General features: G+C 32.5%; 8 non-coding genes across 8 annotated transcripts; all 8 read left to right on the top strand.

The window, feature by feature from the left end:
• Nucleotides 1-1,807: 1,807 nt before the first annotated feature.
• TRNAP-CGG (transfer RNA proline (anticodon CGG)) lies at nucleotides 1,808-1,879 on the top strand. The gene has a single exon. It is a non-coding gene; the product is annotated as a tRNA-Pro (tRNA).
• Nucleotides 1,880-3,584: 1,705 nt separating this feature from the next.
• Nucleotides 3,585-3,658, top strand: TRNAP-CGG (transfer RNA proline (anticodon CGG)). Its single transcript has one exon. It is a non-coding gene; the product is annotated as a tRNA-Pro (tRNA).
• A 1,703-nt stretch (nucleotides 3,659-5,361) lies between these two features.
• Nucleotides 5,362-5,433, top strand: TRNAP-CGG (transfer RNA proline (anticodon CGG)). Its single transcript has one exon. It is a non-coding gene; the product is annotated as a tRNA-Pro (tRNA).
• Nucleotides 5,434-7,139: 1,706 nt separating this feature from the next.
• On the top strand, nucleotides 7,140-7,211 carry TRNAP-CGG (transfer RNA proline (anticodon CGG)). The gene has a single exon. It is a non-coding gene; the product is annotated as a tRNA-Pro (tRNA).
• A 1,714-nt stretch (nucleotides 7,212-8,925) lies between these two features.
• On the top strand, nucleotides 8,926-8,997 carry TRNAP-CGG (transfer RNA proline (anticodon CGG)). The gene has a single exon. It is a non-coding gene; the product is annotated as a tRNA-Pro (tRNA).
• Nucleotides 8,998-12,666: 3,669 nt separating this feature from the next.
• Nucleotides 12,667-12,738, top strand: TRNAP-CGG (transfer RNA proline (anticodon CGG)). The gene has a single exon. It is a non-coding gene; the product is annotated as a tRNA-Pro (tRNA).
• A 1,706-nt stretch (nucleotides 12,739-14,444) lies between these two features.
• TRNAP-CGG (transfer RNA proline (anticodon CGG)) lies at nucleotides 14,445-14,516 on the top strand. The gene has a single exon. It is a non-coding gene; the product is annotated as a tRNA-Pro (tRNA).
• Nucleotides 14,517-16,221: 1,705 nt separating this feature from the next.
• TRNAP-CGG (transfer RNA proline (anticodon CGG)) lies at nucleotides 16,222-16,293 on the top strand. The gene has a single exon. It is a non-coding gene; the product is annotated as a tRNA-Pro (tRNA).
• Nucleotides 16,294-17,637: the final 1,344 nt, after the last annotated feature.

Here is a 17,637-nt window from a genome sequence, read left to right as displayed (position 1 = left end):
TAAAATCTGAATGAGAAGACCTTAGGCAGATGGCTCGTTGGTCTAGGGGTATAATTTTCGCTTCGGGTGCGACAGGTCCCGGGTTCAAATCCCGGACGAGCCCATCTCTTCATGTACTTTTAATATCTGATAGTATTTAATAGCATTTTAAAATACTCACTAATGTATACAAACAGTTTTACTTACAATTTCATTAATATACATAAAAAAGACATGCACAGTGGGCTCGTTGATTCTTGCTTAGGGTGCGAGAGATCCCCGGTACAAATCCCGGACGAGCCCATCTTTTAAAGGTATATACTTATGCATACTTAGTAAAATGTCAACCATTTGGTGGTATATTAGGCAAACTATAGATTCCATTTTGTCTAAGTAACCTTGAGTGGCTTAAAAGTCTAATTTTGACAAACAAAAAACTGTCAAAATGAAATTACAGGTTTTTCTCTTACCTTTCTTTTTTCTAAATAACCCTGAGTGGCTTAAAAGAATAGTATCATTATGACTAACAAAAAGATCAACAATAAATTGCAGGTGTTTATTTTGTCTTTCTTCTGGGTCTGCATGCTTGAGTTGCACACAGTATGTGACAAGTCTTAGGTTCCAACTATCAAAAAAAGTCCAAACTCTATTGGGACCTCTAAATATTGGCACTGCACATTTCTAATATACATACTTGGATAACAAGTAACCTTAAGTTATTATTTTTGCAATGCTACATACACATTTTTGTTTTAAGTTGTTATGTTATTTTTAAAATGTTTCATCTTCATTAAATGAAATTGTGTGTTTTCTCCAGTTATTTGCATTTTTTCTTAAATAATTAGAGTTTTACTTTAAAAATGTTAAAAACTGTATAAGAAATTATTCGGCTAGTGGCTTGTTGGTCAGGGTGTATGATTCTTGCTTCGGGTGCAAAAGGTCCCAGGTTCATATCCTGGATGAGCCTGTTTTCTCAGGTTCTTTAAAAGTGCTTAGTTCAATTATCTGATAGTATTTTAAAATACTAATGTATTCCAACAGTTTCACTTCCAATTTCATTAGTATACATGAAAATACATGAACAGTAGGCTCGTTGGTATAGGGGTATGATTCTCGCTTAGGGTGCGAGAGGTACTGGGATTAAATCACAGACGAGCCCATCTTCTCAGGTTCTTTTAAATACCATGGTTCCATTATCTGATTGATGTCTATTGCCTGAGTCAAAAGCATCAAGTGAATTTTTCTTTTGCCAATCCATAAAAAAAAGTATATACTTATGCATATTTAGTAAACTGTCAACCATTTGGTGGTATATTGGGTAAACTGTAGATTCCATTTTGTCTAAGTAACTTTGAGTGGCTTCAAAGAAGTCTCATTTTGACAAATAATAAACAGTCAAAATGAAATTACAGGTTTTTCTCTTACCTTGCTTTTTTCTAAGAAACAATGAGTGTCTTAAAAGAATAGTCTCTTTTTGACAAACAAAAAGGTCAACAATTAATTGCAGGTTTTTGTTTTTTTCTTTCTTCTTGGTCTGTATGCTTAAGTTGCACACAGTATGAGACAAGTCTTTATTTCCAGCTATTAGAAAAGTTAAAACTCTATAGGAACCCATAAATCTTGGCACTGAAATTTCCAAATATGCATACTTGGACCAAAAATTGACCTTAAGGAAACATTTTAGCTATGCTATAAATAATTTTTTTAAACAGTTATGGTATTTTTAAAATGTAACATCTTTTTTTCCAGCTTATTGCATTTTTTAATTAAATAATTTGAGTTTTACTTTAAAAATGGTAAAATCTGAATGAGAAGACCTTAGGCAGATGGCTCGTTGGTCTAGGGGTATGATTCTCGCTTCGGGTGCGAGAGGTCCCGGGTTCAAATCCCGGACGAGCCCATCTCTTCATGTACTTTTAATATCTGATAGTATTTAATAGCATTTTAAAATACTCACTAATGTATACAAACAGTTTTACTTACAATTTCATTAATATACATAAAAAAGACATGCACAGTGGGCTCGTTGATTCTTGCTTAGGGTGCGAGAGATCCCCGGTACAAATCCCGGATGACCCCATCTTTTAAAGGTATATACTTATGCATACTTAGTAAAATGTCAACCATTTGGTGGTATATTGGGTAAACTATAGATTCCATTTTGTCTAAGTAACCTTGAGTGGCTTAAAAGTCTAATTTTGACAAACAAAAAACTGTCAAAATGAAATTACAGGTTTTTCTCTTACCTTTCTTTTTACTAAATAACCCTGAGTGGCTTAAAAGAATAGTATCATTATGACTAACAAAAAGATCAACAATAAATTGCAGGTGTTTATTTTGTCTTTCTTCTGGGTCTGCATGCTTGAGTTGCACACAGTATGTGACAAGTCTTAGGTTCCAACTATCAAAAAAAGTCCAAACTCTATTGGGACCTCTAAATATTGGCACTGCACATTTCTAATATACATACTTGGATAACAAGTAACCTTAAGTTATTATTTTTGCAATGCTACATACACATTTTTTGTTTTAAGTTGTTATGTTATTTTTAAAATGTTTCATCTTCATTAAATGAAATTGTGTGTTTTCTCCAGTTATTTGCATTTTTTCTTAAATAATTAGAGTTTTACTTTAAAAATGTTAAAAACTGAATAAGAAATTATTTGGCTAGTGGCTTGTTGGTCAGGGTGTATGATTCTTGCTTCGGGTGCAAAAGGTCCCAGGTTCATATCCTGGATGAGCCTGTTTTCTCAGGTTCTTTAAAAGTGCTTAGTTCAATTATCTGATAGTATTTTAAAATACTAATGTATTCCAACAGTTTCACTTCCAATTTCATTAGTTTACATGAAAATACATGAACAGTAGGCTCGTTGGTATAGGGGTAGGATTCTCGCTTAGGGTGCGAGAGGTCCTGGGATTAAATCGCAGACGAGCCCATCTTCTCAGGTTCTTTTAAATACCATGGTTCCATTATCTGATTGATGTCAATTGCCTGAGTCAAAAGCATCAAGTGAATTTTTCTTTTGCCAATCCATAAAAAAAAGTATATACTTATGCATATTTAGTAAACTGTCAACCATTTGGTGGTATATTGGGTAAACTGTAGATTCCATTTTGTCTAAGTAACTTTGAGTGGCTTCAAAGAAGTCTCATTTTGACAAATAAAAAACAGTCAAAATAAAAATTCCAGGTTTTTCTCTTACCTTGCTTTTTTCTAAGAAACAATGAGTGGCTTAAAAGAATAGTCTCTTTTTGACAAACAAAAAGGTCAACAATTAATTGCAGGTTTTTGTTTTTTTATTTCTTCTTGGTCTGTATGCTTAAGTTGCACACAGTATGAAACAAGTCTTAGGTTCCAGCTATTAGAAAAGTTAAAACTCTATAGGAACCCATAAATCTTGGCACTGAAATTTCCAAATATGCATACTTGGACCAAAAATTGACCTTAAGGAAACATTTTAGCTATGCTACAAATAATTTTTTTAAAATGTTATGGTATTTTTAAAATGTAACATCTTTTTTCCAGCTTATTGCATTTTTTTTATTAAATAATTTGAGTTTTGCTTTAAAATGGTAAAATCTGAATGAGAAAACTTTAGACAGATTGCTCGTTGGTCTAGGGGTATGATTCTCGCTTCGGGTGCGAGAGGTCCCGGGTTCAAATCCCGGACGAGCCCATCTCTTCATGTACTTTTAAAGTCCTTAATATCTGATAGTATTTAATAGCATTTTAAAATACTCACTAATGTATACAAACAGTTTTACTTACAATTTCATTAATATACATAAAATAGACATGCACAGTTGATTCTTGCTTAGGGTGCGAGAGATCCCCGAAACAAATTCCGGATGAGCCCATCTTTTAAAGGTATATACTTATGCATACTTAGTAAAATGTCAACCATTTGGTGGTATATTGGGTAAACTATAGATTCCATTTTGTCTAAGTAACCTTGAGTGGCTTAAAAGTCTAATTTTGACAAACAAAAAACTGTCAAAATGAAATTACAGGTTTTTCTCTTACCTTTCTTTTTTTTAAATAACCCTGAGTGGCTTAAAAGAATAGTATCATTATGACTAACAAAAAGATCAACAATAAATTGCAGGTGTTTATTTTGTCTTTCTTCTGGGTCTGCATGCTTGAGTTGCACACAGTATGTGACAAGTCTTAGGTTCCAACTATCAAAAAAACTCCAAACTCTATTGGGACCTCTAAATATTGGCACTGCACATTTCTAATATACATACTTGGATAACAAGTAACCTTAAGTTATTATTTTTGCAATGCTACATACACATTTTTTGTTTTAAGTTGTTATGTTATTTTTAAAATGTTTCATCTTCATTAAATGAAATTGTGTGTTTTCTCCAGTTATTTGCATTTTTTCTTAAATAATTAGAGTTTTACTTTAAAAATGTTAAAAACTGAATAAGAAATTATTTGGTTAGTGGCTTGTTGGTCAAGGTGTATAATTCTTGCTTTGGGTGCAAAAGGTCCCAGGTTCATATCCTGGATGAGCCTGTTTTCTCAGGTTCTTTAAAAGTGCTTAGTTCAATTATCTGATAGTATTTTAAAATACTAATGTATTCCAACAGTTTCACTTCCAATTTCATTAGTATACATGAAAATACATGAACAGTAGGCTCGTTGGTATAGGGGTATGATTCTCGCTTAGGGTGCGAGAGGTACTGGGATTAAATCGCAGATGAGCCCATCTTCTCAGGTTCTTTTAAATACCATGGTTCCATTATCTGATTGATGTCAATTGCCTGAGTCAAAAGCATCAAGTGAATTTTTCTTTTGCCAATCCATAAAAAAAGTATATACTTATGCATATTTAGTAAACTGTCAACCATTTGGTGGTATATTGGGTAAACTGTAGATTCCATTTTGTCTAAGTAACTTTGAGTGGCTTCAAAGAAGTCTCATTTTGACAAATAAAAAACAGTCAAAATGAAATTACAGGTTTTTCTCTTACCTTGCTTTTTTCTAAGAAACAATGAGTGGCTTAAAAGAATAGTCTCTTTTTGACAAACAAAAAGGTCAACAATTAATTGCAGGTTTTTGTTTTTTTCTTTCTTCTTGGTCTGTACGCTTAAGTTGCACACAGTGTGAGACAAGTCTTAGGTTCCAGCTATTAGAAAAGTTAAAACTCTATAGGAACCCATAAATCTTGGCACTGAAATTTCCAAATATGCATACTTGGACCAAAAATTGACCTTAAGGAAACATTTTAGCTATGCTACAAATAATTTTTTTAAATAGTTATGGTATTTTTAAAATGTAACATCTTTTTTTCCAGCTTATTGCATTTTTTTATTAAATAATTTGAGTTTTACTTTAAAAATTGTAAAATCTGAATGAGAAGACCTTAGGCAGATGGCTCGTTGGTCTAGGGGTATGATTCTCGCTTCGGGTGCGAGAGGTCCCGGGTTCAAATCCCGGACGAGCCCATCTCTTCATGTACTTTTAAAGTCCTTAATATCTGATAGTATTTAATAGAATTTTAAAATACTCACAAATGTATACAAACAGTTTTACTTACAATTTCATTAATATACATAAAAAAGACATGCACAGTTGATTCTTGCTTAGGGTGCGAGAGATCCCCGAAACAAATTCCGGATGAGCCCATCTTTTAAAGGTATATACTTATGCATACTTAGTAAAATGTCAACCATTTGGTGGTATATTGGGTAAACTATAGATTCCATTTTGTCTAAGTAACCTTGAGTGGCTTAAAAGTCTAATTTTGACAAACAAAAAACTGTCAAAATGAAATTACAGGTTTTTCTCTTACCTTTCTTTTTTCTAAATAACCCTGAGTGGCTTAAAAGAATAGTATCATTATGACTAACAAAAAGATCAACAATAAATTGCAGGTGTTTATTTTGTCTTTCTTCTGGGTCTGCATGCTTGAGTTGCACACAGTATGTGACAAGTCTTAGGTTCCAACTATCAAAAAAACTCCAAACTCTATTGGGACCTCTAAATATTGGCACTGCACATTTCTAATATACATACTTGGATAACAAGTAACCTTAAGTTATTATTTTTGCAATGCTACATACACATTTTTTGTTTTAAGTTGTTATGTTATTTTTAAAATGTTTCATCTTCATTAAATGAAATTGTGTGTTTTCTCCAGTTATTTGCATTTTTTCTTAAATAATTAGAGTTATACTTTAAAAATGTTAAAAACTGAATAAGAAATTATTTGGCTAGTGGCTTGTTGGTCAGGGTGTATGATTCTTGCTTCGGGTGCAAAAGGTCCCAGGTTCATATCCTGGATGAGCCTGTTTTCTCAGGTTCTTTAAAAGTGCTTAGTTCAATTATCTGATAGTATTTTAAAATACTAATGTATTCCAACAGTTTCACTTCCAATTTCCTTAGTATACATGAAAATACATGAACAGTAGGCTCGTTGGTATAGGGGTATGATTCTCACTTAGGGTGCGAGAGATCCTGGGATTAAATCACAGACGAGTCCATCTTCTCAGGTTCTTTTAAATACCATGGTTCCATTATCTGATTGATGTCAATTGCCTGAGTCAAAAGCATCAAGTGAATTTTTCTTTTGCCAATCCATAAAAAAAAGTATATACTTATGCATATTTAGTAAACTGTCAACCATTTGGTGGTATATTGGGTAAACTGTAGATTCCATTTTGTCTAAGTAACTTTGAGTGGCTTCAAAGAAGTCTCATTTTGACAAATAAAAAACAGTCAAAATGAAATTACAGGTTTTTCTCTTACCTTGCTTTTTTCTAAGAAACAATGAGTGGCTTAAAAGAATAGTCTCTTTTTGACAAACAAAAAGGTCAACAATTAATTGCAGGTTTTTGTTTTTTTCTTTCTTCTTGGTCTGTATGCTTAAGTTGCACACAGTATGAGACAAGTCTTAGGTTCCAGCTATTAGAAAAGTTAAAACTCTATAGGAACCCATAAATCTTGGCACTGAAATTTCCAAATATGCATACTTGGACCAAAAATTGACCTTAAGGAAACATTTTAGCTATGCTACAAATAATTTTTTTAAATAGTTATGGTATTTTTAAAATGTAACATCTTTGTTTCCAGCTTATTGCATTTTTTTATTAAATAATTTGAGTTTTACTTTAAAAATGGTAAAATCTGAATGAGAAGACCTTAGGCAGATGGCTCGTTGGTCTAGGGGTATGACTCTCGCTTCGGGTGCGAGAGGTCCTGGGTTCAAATCCCGGACGAGCCCATCTCTTCATATCTGATAGTATTTAATAGCATTTTAAAATACTCACTAATGTATACAAATACTCACTAATGTATACAAACAGTTTTACTTACAATTTCATTAATATACATAAAAAAGACATGCACAGTGGGCTCGTTGATTCTTGCTTAGGGTGCGAGAGATCCCCGGTACAAATCCCGGATGACCCCATCTTTTAAAGGTATATACTTATGCATACTTAGTAAAATGTCAACCATTTGGTGGTATATTGGGTAAACTATAGATTCCATTTTGTCTAAGTAACCTTGAGTGGCTTAAAAGTCTAATTTTGACAAACAAAAAACTGTCAAAATGAAATTACAGGTTTTTCTCTTACCTTTCTTTTTTCTAAATAACCCTGAGTGGCTTAAAAGAATAGTATCATTATGACTAACAAAAAGATCAACAATAAATTGCAGGTGTTTATTTTGTCTTTCTTCTGGGTCTGCATGCTTGAGTTGCACACAGTATGTGACAAGTCTTAGGTTCCAACTATCAAAAAAAGTCCAAACTATATTGGGACCTCTAAATATTGGCACTGCACATTTCTAATATACATACTTGGATAACAAGTAACCTTAAGTTATTATTTTTGCAATGCTACATACACATTTTTTGTTTTAAGTTGTTATGTTATTTTTAAAATGTTTCATCTTCATTAAATGAATTTGTGTGTTTTCTCCAGTTATTTGCATTTTTTCTTAAATAATTAGAGTTTTACTTTAAACATGTTAAAAACTGAATAAGAAATTATTTGGCTAGTGGCTTGTTGGTCAGGGTGTATGATTCTTGCTTCGGGTGCAAAAGGTCCCAGGTTCATATCCTGGATGAGCCTGTTTTCTCAGGTTCTTTAAAAGTGCTTAGTTCAATTATCTGATAGTATTTTAAAATACTAATGTATTCCAACAGTTTCACTTCCAATTTCATTAGTATACATGAAAATACATGAACAGTAGGCTCGTTGGTATAGGGGTAGGATTCTCGCTTAGGGTGCGAGAGGTCCTGGGATTAAATCGCAGACGAGCCCATCTTCTCAGGTTCTTTTAAATACCATGGTTCCATTATCTGATTGATGTCAATTGCCTGAGTCAAAAGCATCAAGTGAATTTTTCTTTTGCCAATCCATAAAAAAAAGTATATACTTATGCATATTTAGTAAACTGTCAACCATTTGGTGGTATATTGGGTAAACTGTAGATTCCATTTTGTCTAAGTAACTTTGAGTGGCTTCAAAGAAGTCTCATTTTGACAAATAAAAAACAGTCAAAATAAAAATTCCAGGTTTTTCTCTTACCTTGCTTTTTTCTAAGAAACAATGAGTGGCTTAAAAGAATAGTCTCTTTTTGACAAACAAAAAGGTCAACAATTAATTGCAGGTTTTTGTTTTTTTATTTCTTCTTGGTCTGTATGCTTAAGTTGCACACAGTATGAAACAAGTCTTAGGTTCCAGCTATTAGAAAAGTTAAAACTCTATAGGAACCCATAAATCTTGGCACTGAAATTTCCAAATATGCATACTTGGACCAAAAATTGACCTTAAGGAAACATTTTAGCTATGCTACAAATAATTTTTTTTAAATGTTATGGTATTTTTAAAATGTAACATCTTTTTTCCAGCTTATTGCATTTTTTTTATTAAATAATTTGAGTTTTGCTTTAAAATGGTAAAATCTGAATTAGAAAACTTTAGACAGATGGCTCGTTGGTCTAGGGGTATGATTCTCGCTTCGGGTGCGAGAGGTCCCGGGTTCAAATCCCGGACGAGCCCATCTCTTCATATCTGATAGTATTTAATAGCATTTTAAAATACTCACTAATGTATACAAATACTCACTAATGTATACAAACAGTTTTACTTACAATTTCATTAATATACATAAAAAAGACATGCACAGTGGGCTCGTTGATTCTTGCTTAGGGTGCGAGAGATCCCCGGTTCAAATCCCGGACGAGCCCATCTCTTCATGTACTTTTAAAGTCCTTAATATCTGATAGTATTTAATAGCATTTTAAAATACTCACTAATGTATACAAACAGTTTTACTTACAATTTCATTAATATACATAAAATAGACATGCACAGTTGATTCTTGCTTAGGGTGCGAGAGATCCCCGAAACAAATTCCGGATGAGCCCATCTTTTAAAGGTATATACTTATGCATACTTAGTAAAATGTCAACCATTTGGTGGTATATTGGGTAAACTATAGATTCCATTTTGTCTAAGTAACCTTGAGTGGCTTAAAAGTCTAATTTTGACAAACAAAAAACTGTCAAAATTAAATTACAGGTTTTTCTCTTACCTTTCTTTTTTTTAAATAACCCTGAGTGGCTTAAAAGAATAGTATCATTATGACTAACAAAAAGATCAACAATAAATTGCAGGTGTTTATTTTGTCTTTCTTCTGGGTCTGCATGCTTGAGGTGCACACAGTATGTGACAAGTCTTAGGTTCCAACTATCAAAAAAACTCCAAACTCTATTGGGACCTCTAAATATTGGCACTGCACATTTCTAATATACATACTTGGATAACAAGTAACCTTAAGTTATTATTTTTGCAATGCTACATACACATTTTTTGTTTTAAGTTGTTATGTTATTTTTAAAATGTTTCATCTTCATTAAATGAAATTGTGTGTTTTCTCCAGTTATTTGCATTTTTTCTTAAATAATTAGAGTTTTACTTTAAAAATGTTAAAAACTGAATAAGAAATTATTTGGTTAGTGGCTTGTTGGTCAAGGTGTATAATTCTTGCTTTGGGTGCAAAAGGTCCCAGGTTCATATCCTGGATGAGCCTGTTTTCTCAGGTTCTTTAAAAGTGCTTAGTTCAATTATCTGATAGTATTTTAAAATACTAATGTATTCCAACAGTTTCACTTCCAATTTCATTAGTATACATGAAAATACATGAACAGTAGGCTCGTTGGTATAGGGGTATGATTCTCGCTTAGGGTGCGAGAGGTACTGGGATTAAATCGCAGATGAGCCCATCTTCTCAGGTTCTTTTAAATACCATGGTTCCATTATCTGATTGATGTCAATTGCCTGAGTCAAAAGCATCAAGTGAATTTTTCTTTTGCCAATCCATAAAAAAAGTATATACTTATGCATATTTAGTAAACTGTCAACCATTTGGTGGTATATTGGGTAAACTGTAGATTCCATTTTGTCTAAGTAACTTTGAGTGGCTTCAAAGAAGTCTCATTTTGACAAATAAAAAACAGTCAAAATGAAATTACAGGTTTTTCTCTTACCTTGCTTTTTTCTAAGAAACAATGAGTGGCTTAAAAGAATAGTCTCTTTTTGACAAACAAAAAGGTCAACAATTAATTGCAGGTTTTTGTTTTTTTCTTTCTTCTTGGTCTGTATGCTTAAATTGCACACAGTATGAGACAAGTCTTAGGTTCCAGCTATTAGAAAAGTTAAAACTCTATAGGAACCCATAAATCTTGGCACTGAAATTTCCAAATATGCATACTTGGACCAAAAATTGACCTTAAGGAAACATTTTAGCTATGCTACAAATAATTTTTTTTAATAGTTATGGTATTTTTAAAATGTAACATCTTTTTTCCAGCTTATTGCATTTTTTTATTAAATAATTTGAGTTTTACTTTAAAAATGGTAAAATCTGAATGAGAAGACCTTAGGCAGATGGCTCGTTGGTCTAGGGACATGATTCTCGCTTCGGGTGTGAGAGGTCCCGGGTTCAAATCCCGGACGAGCCCATCTCTTCATGTACTTTTAAAGTCCTTAATATCTGATAGTATTTAATAGCATTTTAAAATACTCACTAATGTATACAAACAGTTTTACTTACAATTTCATTAATATACATAAAAAAGACATGCACAGTTGATTCTTGCTTAGGGTGCGAGAGATCCCCGAAACAAATTCCGGATGAGCCCATCTTTTAAAGGTATATACTTATGCATACTTAGTAAAATGTCAACCATTTGGTGGTATATTGGGTAAACTATAGATTCCATTTTGTCTAAGTAACCTTGAGTGGCTTAAAAGTCTAATTTTGACAAACAAAAAACTGTCAAAATGAAATTACAGGTTTTTCTCTTACCTTTCTTTTTTCTAAATAACCCTGAGTGGCTTAAAAGAATAGTATCATTATGACTAACAAAAAGATCAACAATAAATTGCAGGTGTTTATTTTGTCTTTCTTCTGGGTCTGCATGCTTGAGTTGCACACAGTATGTGACAAGTCTTAGGTTCCAACTATCAAAAAAACGCCAAACTCTGTTGGGACCTCTAAATATTGGCACTGCACATTTCTAATATACATACTTGGATAACAAGTAACCTTAAGTTATTATTTTTGCAATGCTACATACACATTTTTTGTTTTAAGTTGTTATGTTATTTTTAAAATGTTTCATCTTCATTAAATGAAATTGTGTGTTTTCTCCAGTTATTTGCATTTTTTCTTAAATAATTAGAGTTTTACTTTAAAAATGTTAAAAACTGAATAAGAAATTATTTGGTTAGTGGCTTGTTGGTCAGGGTGTATGATTCTTGCTTTGGGTGCAAAAGGTCCCAGGTTCATATCCTGGATGAGCCTGTTTTCTCAGGTTCTTTAAAAGTGCTTAGTTCAATTATCTGATAGTATTTTAAAATACTAATGTATTCCAACAGTTTCACTTCCAATTTCATTAGTATACATGAAAATACATGAACAGTAGGCTCGTTGGTATAGGGGTATGATTCTCGCTTAGGGTGCGAGAGGTACTGGGATTAAATCGCAGATGAGCCCATCTTCTCAGGTTCTTTTAAATACCATGGTTCCATTATCTGATTGATGTCAATTGCCTGAGTCAAAAGCATCAAGTGAATTTTTCTTTTGCCAATCCATAAAAAAAGTATATACTTATGCATATTTAGTAAACTGTCAACCATTTGGTGGTATATTGGGTAAACTGTAGATTCCATTTTGTCTAAGTAACTTTGAGTGGCTTCAAAGAAGTCTCATTTTGACAAATAAAAAACAGTCAAAATGAAATTACAGGTTTTTCTCTTACCTTGCTTTTTTCTAAGAAACAATGAGTGGCTTAAAAGAATAGTCTCTTTTTGACAAACAAAAAGGTCAACAATTAATTGCAGGTTTTTGTTTTTTTCTTTCTTCTTGGTCTGTATGCTTAAGTTGCACACAGTATGAGACAAGTCTTAGGTTCCAGCTATTAGAAAAGTTAAAACTCTATAGGAACCCATAAATCTTGGCACTGAAATTTCCAAATATGCATACTTGGACCAAAAATTGACCTTAAGGAAACATTTTAGCTATGCTACAAATAAATTTTTTAAATAGTTATGGTATTTTTAAAATGTAACATCTTTTTTTCCAGCTTATTGCATTTTTTTATTAAATAATTTGAGTTTTACTTTAAAAATGGTAAAATCTGAATGAGAAGACCTTAGGCAGATGGCTCGTTGGTCTAGGGGTATGATTCTCGCTTCGGGTGCGAGAGGTCCCGGGTTCAAATCCCGGACGAGCCCATCTCTTCATGTACTTTTAATATCTGATAGTATTTAATAGCATTTTAAAATACTCACTAATGTATACAAACAGTTTTACTTACAATTTCATTAATATACATAAAAAAGACATGCACAGTGGGCTCGTTGATTCTTGCTTAGGGTGCGAGAGATCCCCGGTACAAATCCCGGATGACCCCATCTTTTAAAGGTATATACTTATGCATACTTAGTAAAATGTCAACCATTTGGTGGTATATTGGGTAAACTATAGATTCCATTTTGTCTAAGTAACCTTGAGTGGCTTAAAAGTCTAATTTTGACAAACAAAAAACTGTCAAAATGAAATTACAGGTTTTTCTCTTACCTTTCTTTTTACTAAATAACCCTGAGTGGCTTAAAAGAATAGTATCATTATGACTAACAAAAAGATCAACAATAAATTGCAGGTGTTTATTTTGTCTTTCTTCTGGGTCTGCATGCTTGAGTTGCACACAGTATGTGACAAGTCTTAGGTTCCAACTATCAAAAAAAGTCCAAACTCTATTGGGACCTCTAAATATTGGCACTGCACATTTCTAATATACATACTTGGATAACAAGTAACCTTAAGTTATTATTTTTGCAATGCTACATACACATTTTTTGTTTTAAGTTGTTATGTTATTTTTAAAATGTTTCATCTTCATTAAATGAAATTGTGTGTTTTCTCCAGTTATTTGCATTTTTTCTTAAATAATTAGAGTTTTACTTTAAAAATGTTAAAAACTGAATAAGAAATTATTTGGCTAGTGGCTTGTTGGTCAGGGTGTATGATTCTTGCTTCGGGTGCAAAAGGTCCCAGGTTCATATCCTGGATGAGCCTGTTTTCTCAGGTTCTTTAAAAGTGCTTAGTTCAATTATCTGATAGTATTTTAAAATACTAATGTATTCCAACAGTTTCACTTCCAATTTCATTAGTTTACATGAAAATACATGAACAGTAGGCTCGTTGGTATAGGGGTAGGATTCTCGCTTAGGGTGCGAGAGGTCCTGGGATTAAATCGCAGACGAGCCCATCTTCTCAGGTTCTTTTAAATACCATGGTTCCATTATCTGATTGATGTCAATTGCCTGAGTCAAAAGCATCAAGTGAATTTTTCTTTTGCCAATCCATAAAAAAAAGTATATACTTATGCATATTTAGTAAACTGTCAACCATTTGGTGGTATATTGGGTAAACTGTAGATTCCATTTTGTCTAAGTAACTTTGAGTGGCTTCAAAGAAGTCTCATTTTGACAAATAAAAAACAGTCAAAATAAAAATTCCAGGTTTTTCTCTTACCTTGCTTTTTTCTAAGAAACAATGAGTGGCTTAAAAGAATAGTCTCTTTTTGACAAACAAAAAGGTCAACAATTAATTGCAGGTTTTTGTTTTTTTATTTCTTCTTGGTCTGTATGCTTAAGTTGCACACAGTATGAAACAAGTCTTAGGTTCCAGCTATTAGAAAAGTTAAAACTCTATAGGAACCCATAAATCTTGGCACTGAAATTTCCAAATATGCATACTTGGACCAAAAATTGACCTTAAGGAAACATTTTAGCTATGCTACAAATAATTTATTTAAATAGTTATGGTATTTTTAAAATGTAACATCTTTTTTTCCAGCTTATTGCATTTTTTTATTAAATAATTTGAGTTTTACTTTAAAAATTGTAAAATCTGAATGAGAAGACCTTAGGCAGATGGCTTGTTGGTCTAGGGGTATGATTCTCGCTTCGGGTGCGAGAGGTCCCGGGTTCAAATCCCGGACGAGCCCATCTCTTCATGTACTTTTAAAGTCCTTAATATCTGATAGTATTTAATAGAATTTTAAAATACTCACTAATGTATACAAACAGTTTTACTTACAATTTCATTAATATACATAAAAAAGACATGCACAGTTGATTCTTGCTTAGGGTGCGAGAGATCCCCGAAACAAATTCCGGATGAGCCCATCTTTTAAAGGTATATACTTATGCATACTTAGTAAAATGTCAACCATTTGGTGGTATATTGGGTAAACTATAGATTCCATTTTGTCTAAGTAACCTTGAGTGGCTTAAAAGTCTAATTTTGACAAACAAAAAACTGTCAAAATGAAATTACAGGTTTTTCTCTTACCTTTCTTTTTTCTAAATAACCCTGAGTGGCTTAAAAGAATAGTATCATTATGACTAACAAAAAGATCAACAATAAATTGCAGGTGTTTATTTTGTCTTTCTTCTGGGTCTGCATGCTTGAGTTGCACACAGTATGTGACAAGTCTTAGGTTCCAACTATCAAAAAAACTCCAAACTCTATTGGGACCTCTAAATATTGGCACTGCACATTTCTAATATACATACTTGGATAACAAGTAACCTTAAGTTATTATTTTTGCAATGCTACATACACATTTTTTGTTTTAAGTTGTTATGTTATTTTTAAAATGTTTCATCTTCATTAAATGAAATTGTGTGTTTTCTCCAGTTATTTGCATTTTTTCTTAAATAATTAGAGTTTTACTTTAAAAATGTTAAAAACTGAATAAGAAATTATTTGGCTAGTGGCTTGTTGGTCAGGGTGTATGATTCTTGCTTCGGGTGCAAAAGGTCCAAGGTTCATATCCTGGATGAGCCTGTTTTCTCAGGTTCTTTAAAAGTGCTTAGTTCAATTATCTGATAGTATTTTAAAATACTAATGTATTCCAACAGTTTCACTTCCAATTTCATTAGTATACATGAAAATACATGAACAGTAGGCTCGTTGGTATAGGGGTATGATTCTCGCTTAGGGTGCGAGAGGTACTGGGATTAAATCGCAGATGAGCCCATCTTCTCAGGTTCTTTTAAATACCATGGTTCCATTATCTGATTGATGTCAATTGCCTGAGTCAAAAGCATCAAGTGAATTTTTCTTTTGCCAATCCATAAAAAAAGTATATACTTATGCATATTTAGTAAACTGTCAACCATTTGGTGGTATATTGGGTAAACTGTAGATTCCATTTTGTCTAAGTAACTTTGAGTGGCTTCAAAGAAGTCTCATTTTGACAAATAAAAAACAGTCAAAATGAAATTACAGGTTTTTCTCTTACCTTGCTTTTTTCTAAGAAACAATGAGTGTCTTAAAAGAATAGTCTCTTTTTGACAAACAAAAAGGTCAACAATTAATTGCAGGTTTTTGTTTTTCTCTTTCTTCTTGGTCTGTATGCTTAAGTTGCACACAGTATGAGACAAGTCTTAGGTTCCAGCTATTAGAAAAGTTAAAACTAAATAGGAACCCATAAATCTTGGCACTGAAATTTCCAAATATGCATACTTGGACCAAAAATTGACCTTAAGGAAACATTTTAGCTATGCTATAAATAATTTTTTTAAATAGTTATGGTATTTTTAAAATGTAACATCTTTTTTTCCTGCTTATTGCATTTTTTTATTAAATAATTTGAGTTTTACTTTAAAAATGGTAAAATCTGAATGAGAAGACCTTAGGCAGATGGCTCGTTGGTCTAGGGGTATGATTTTCGCTTCGGGTGCGACAGGTCCCGGGTTCAAATCCCGGACGAGCCCATCTCTTCATGTACTTTTAATATCTGATAGTATTTAATAGCATTTTAAAATACTCACTAATGTATACAAACAGTTTTACTTACAATTTCATTAATATACATAAAAAAGACATGCACAGTGGGCTCGTTGATTCTTGCTTAGGGTGCGAGAGATCCCCGGTACAAATCCCGGACGAGCCCATCTTTTAAAGGTATATACTTATGCATACTTAGTAAAATGTCAACCATTTGGTGGTATATTAGGCAAACTATAGATTCCATTTTGTCTAAGTAACCTTGAGTGGCTTAAAAGTCTAATTTTGACAAACAAAAAACTGTCAAAATGAAATTACAGGTTTTTCTCTTACCTTTCTTTTTTCTAAATAACCCTGAGTGGCTTAAAAGAATAGTATCATTATGACTAACAAAAAGATCAACAATAAATTGCAGGTGTTTATTTTGTCTTTCTTCTGGGTCTGCATGCTTGAGTTGCACACAGTATGTGACAAGTCTTAGGTTCCAACTATCAAAAAAAGTCCAAACTCTATTGGGACCTCTAAATATTGGCACTGCACATTTCTAATATACATACTTGGATAACAAGTAACCTTAAGTTATTATTTTTGCAATGCTACATACACATTTTTGTTTTAAGTTGTTATGTTATTTTTAAAATGTTTCATCTTCATTAAATGAAATTGTGTGTTTTCTCCAGTTATTTGCATTTTTTCTTAAATAATTAGAGTTTTACTTTAAAAATGTTAAAAACTGTATAAGAAATTATTCGGCTAGTGGCTTGTTGGTCAGGGTGTATGATTCTTGCTTCGGGTGCAAAAGGTCCCAGGTTCATATCCTGGATGAGCCTGTTTTCTCAGGTTCTTTAAAAGTGCTTAGTTCAATTATCTGATAGCATTTTAAAATACTAATGTATTCCAACAGTTTCACTTCCAATTTCATTAGTATACATGAAAATACATGAACAGTAGGCTCGTTGGTATAGGGGTATGATTCTCGCTTAGGGTGCGAGAGGTACTGGGATTAAATCGCAGACGAGCCCATCTTCTCAGGTTCTTTTAAATACCATGGTTCCATTATCTGATTGATGTCTATTGCCTGAGTCAAAAGCATCAAGTGAATTTTTCTTTTGCCAATCCATAAAAAAAAGTATATACTTATGCATATTTAGTAAACTGTCAACCATTTGGTGGTATATTGGGTAAACTGTAGATTCCATTTTGTCTAAGTAACTTTGAGTGGCTTCAAAGAAGTCTCATTTTGACAAATAATAAACAGTCAAAATGAAATTACAGGTTTTTCTCTTACCTTGCTTTTTTCTAAGAAACAATGAGTGTCTTAAAAGAATAGT

Source organism: Pseudophryne corroboree, unplaced genomic scaffold (assembly GCF_028390025.1).
Source record: "Pseudophryne corroboree isolate aPseCor3 unplaced genomic scaffold, aPseCor3.hap2 scaffold_1536, whole genome shotgun sequence".
Lineage (NCBI taxonomy): Eukaryota > Metazoa > Chordata > Amphibia > Anura > Myobatrachidae > Pseudophryne > Pseudophryne corroboree.
The sequence above is the reverse complement of the archived record's forward strand: the minus strand, read 5'-3'. Positions and strand labels throughout refer to the sequence as shown.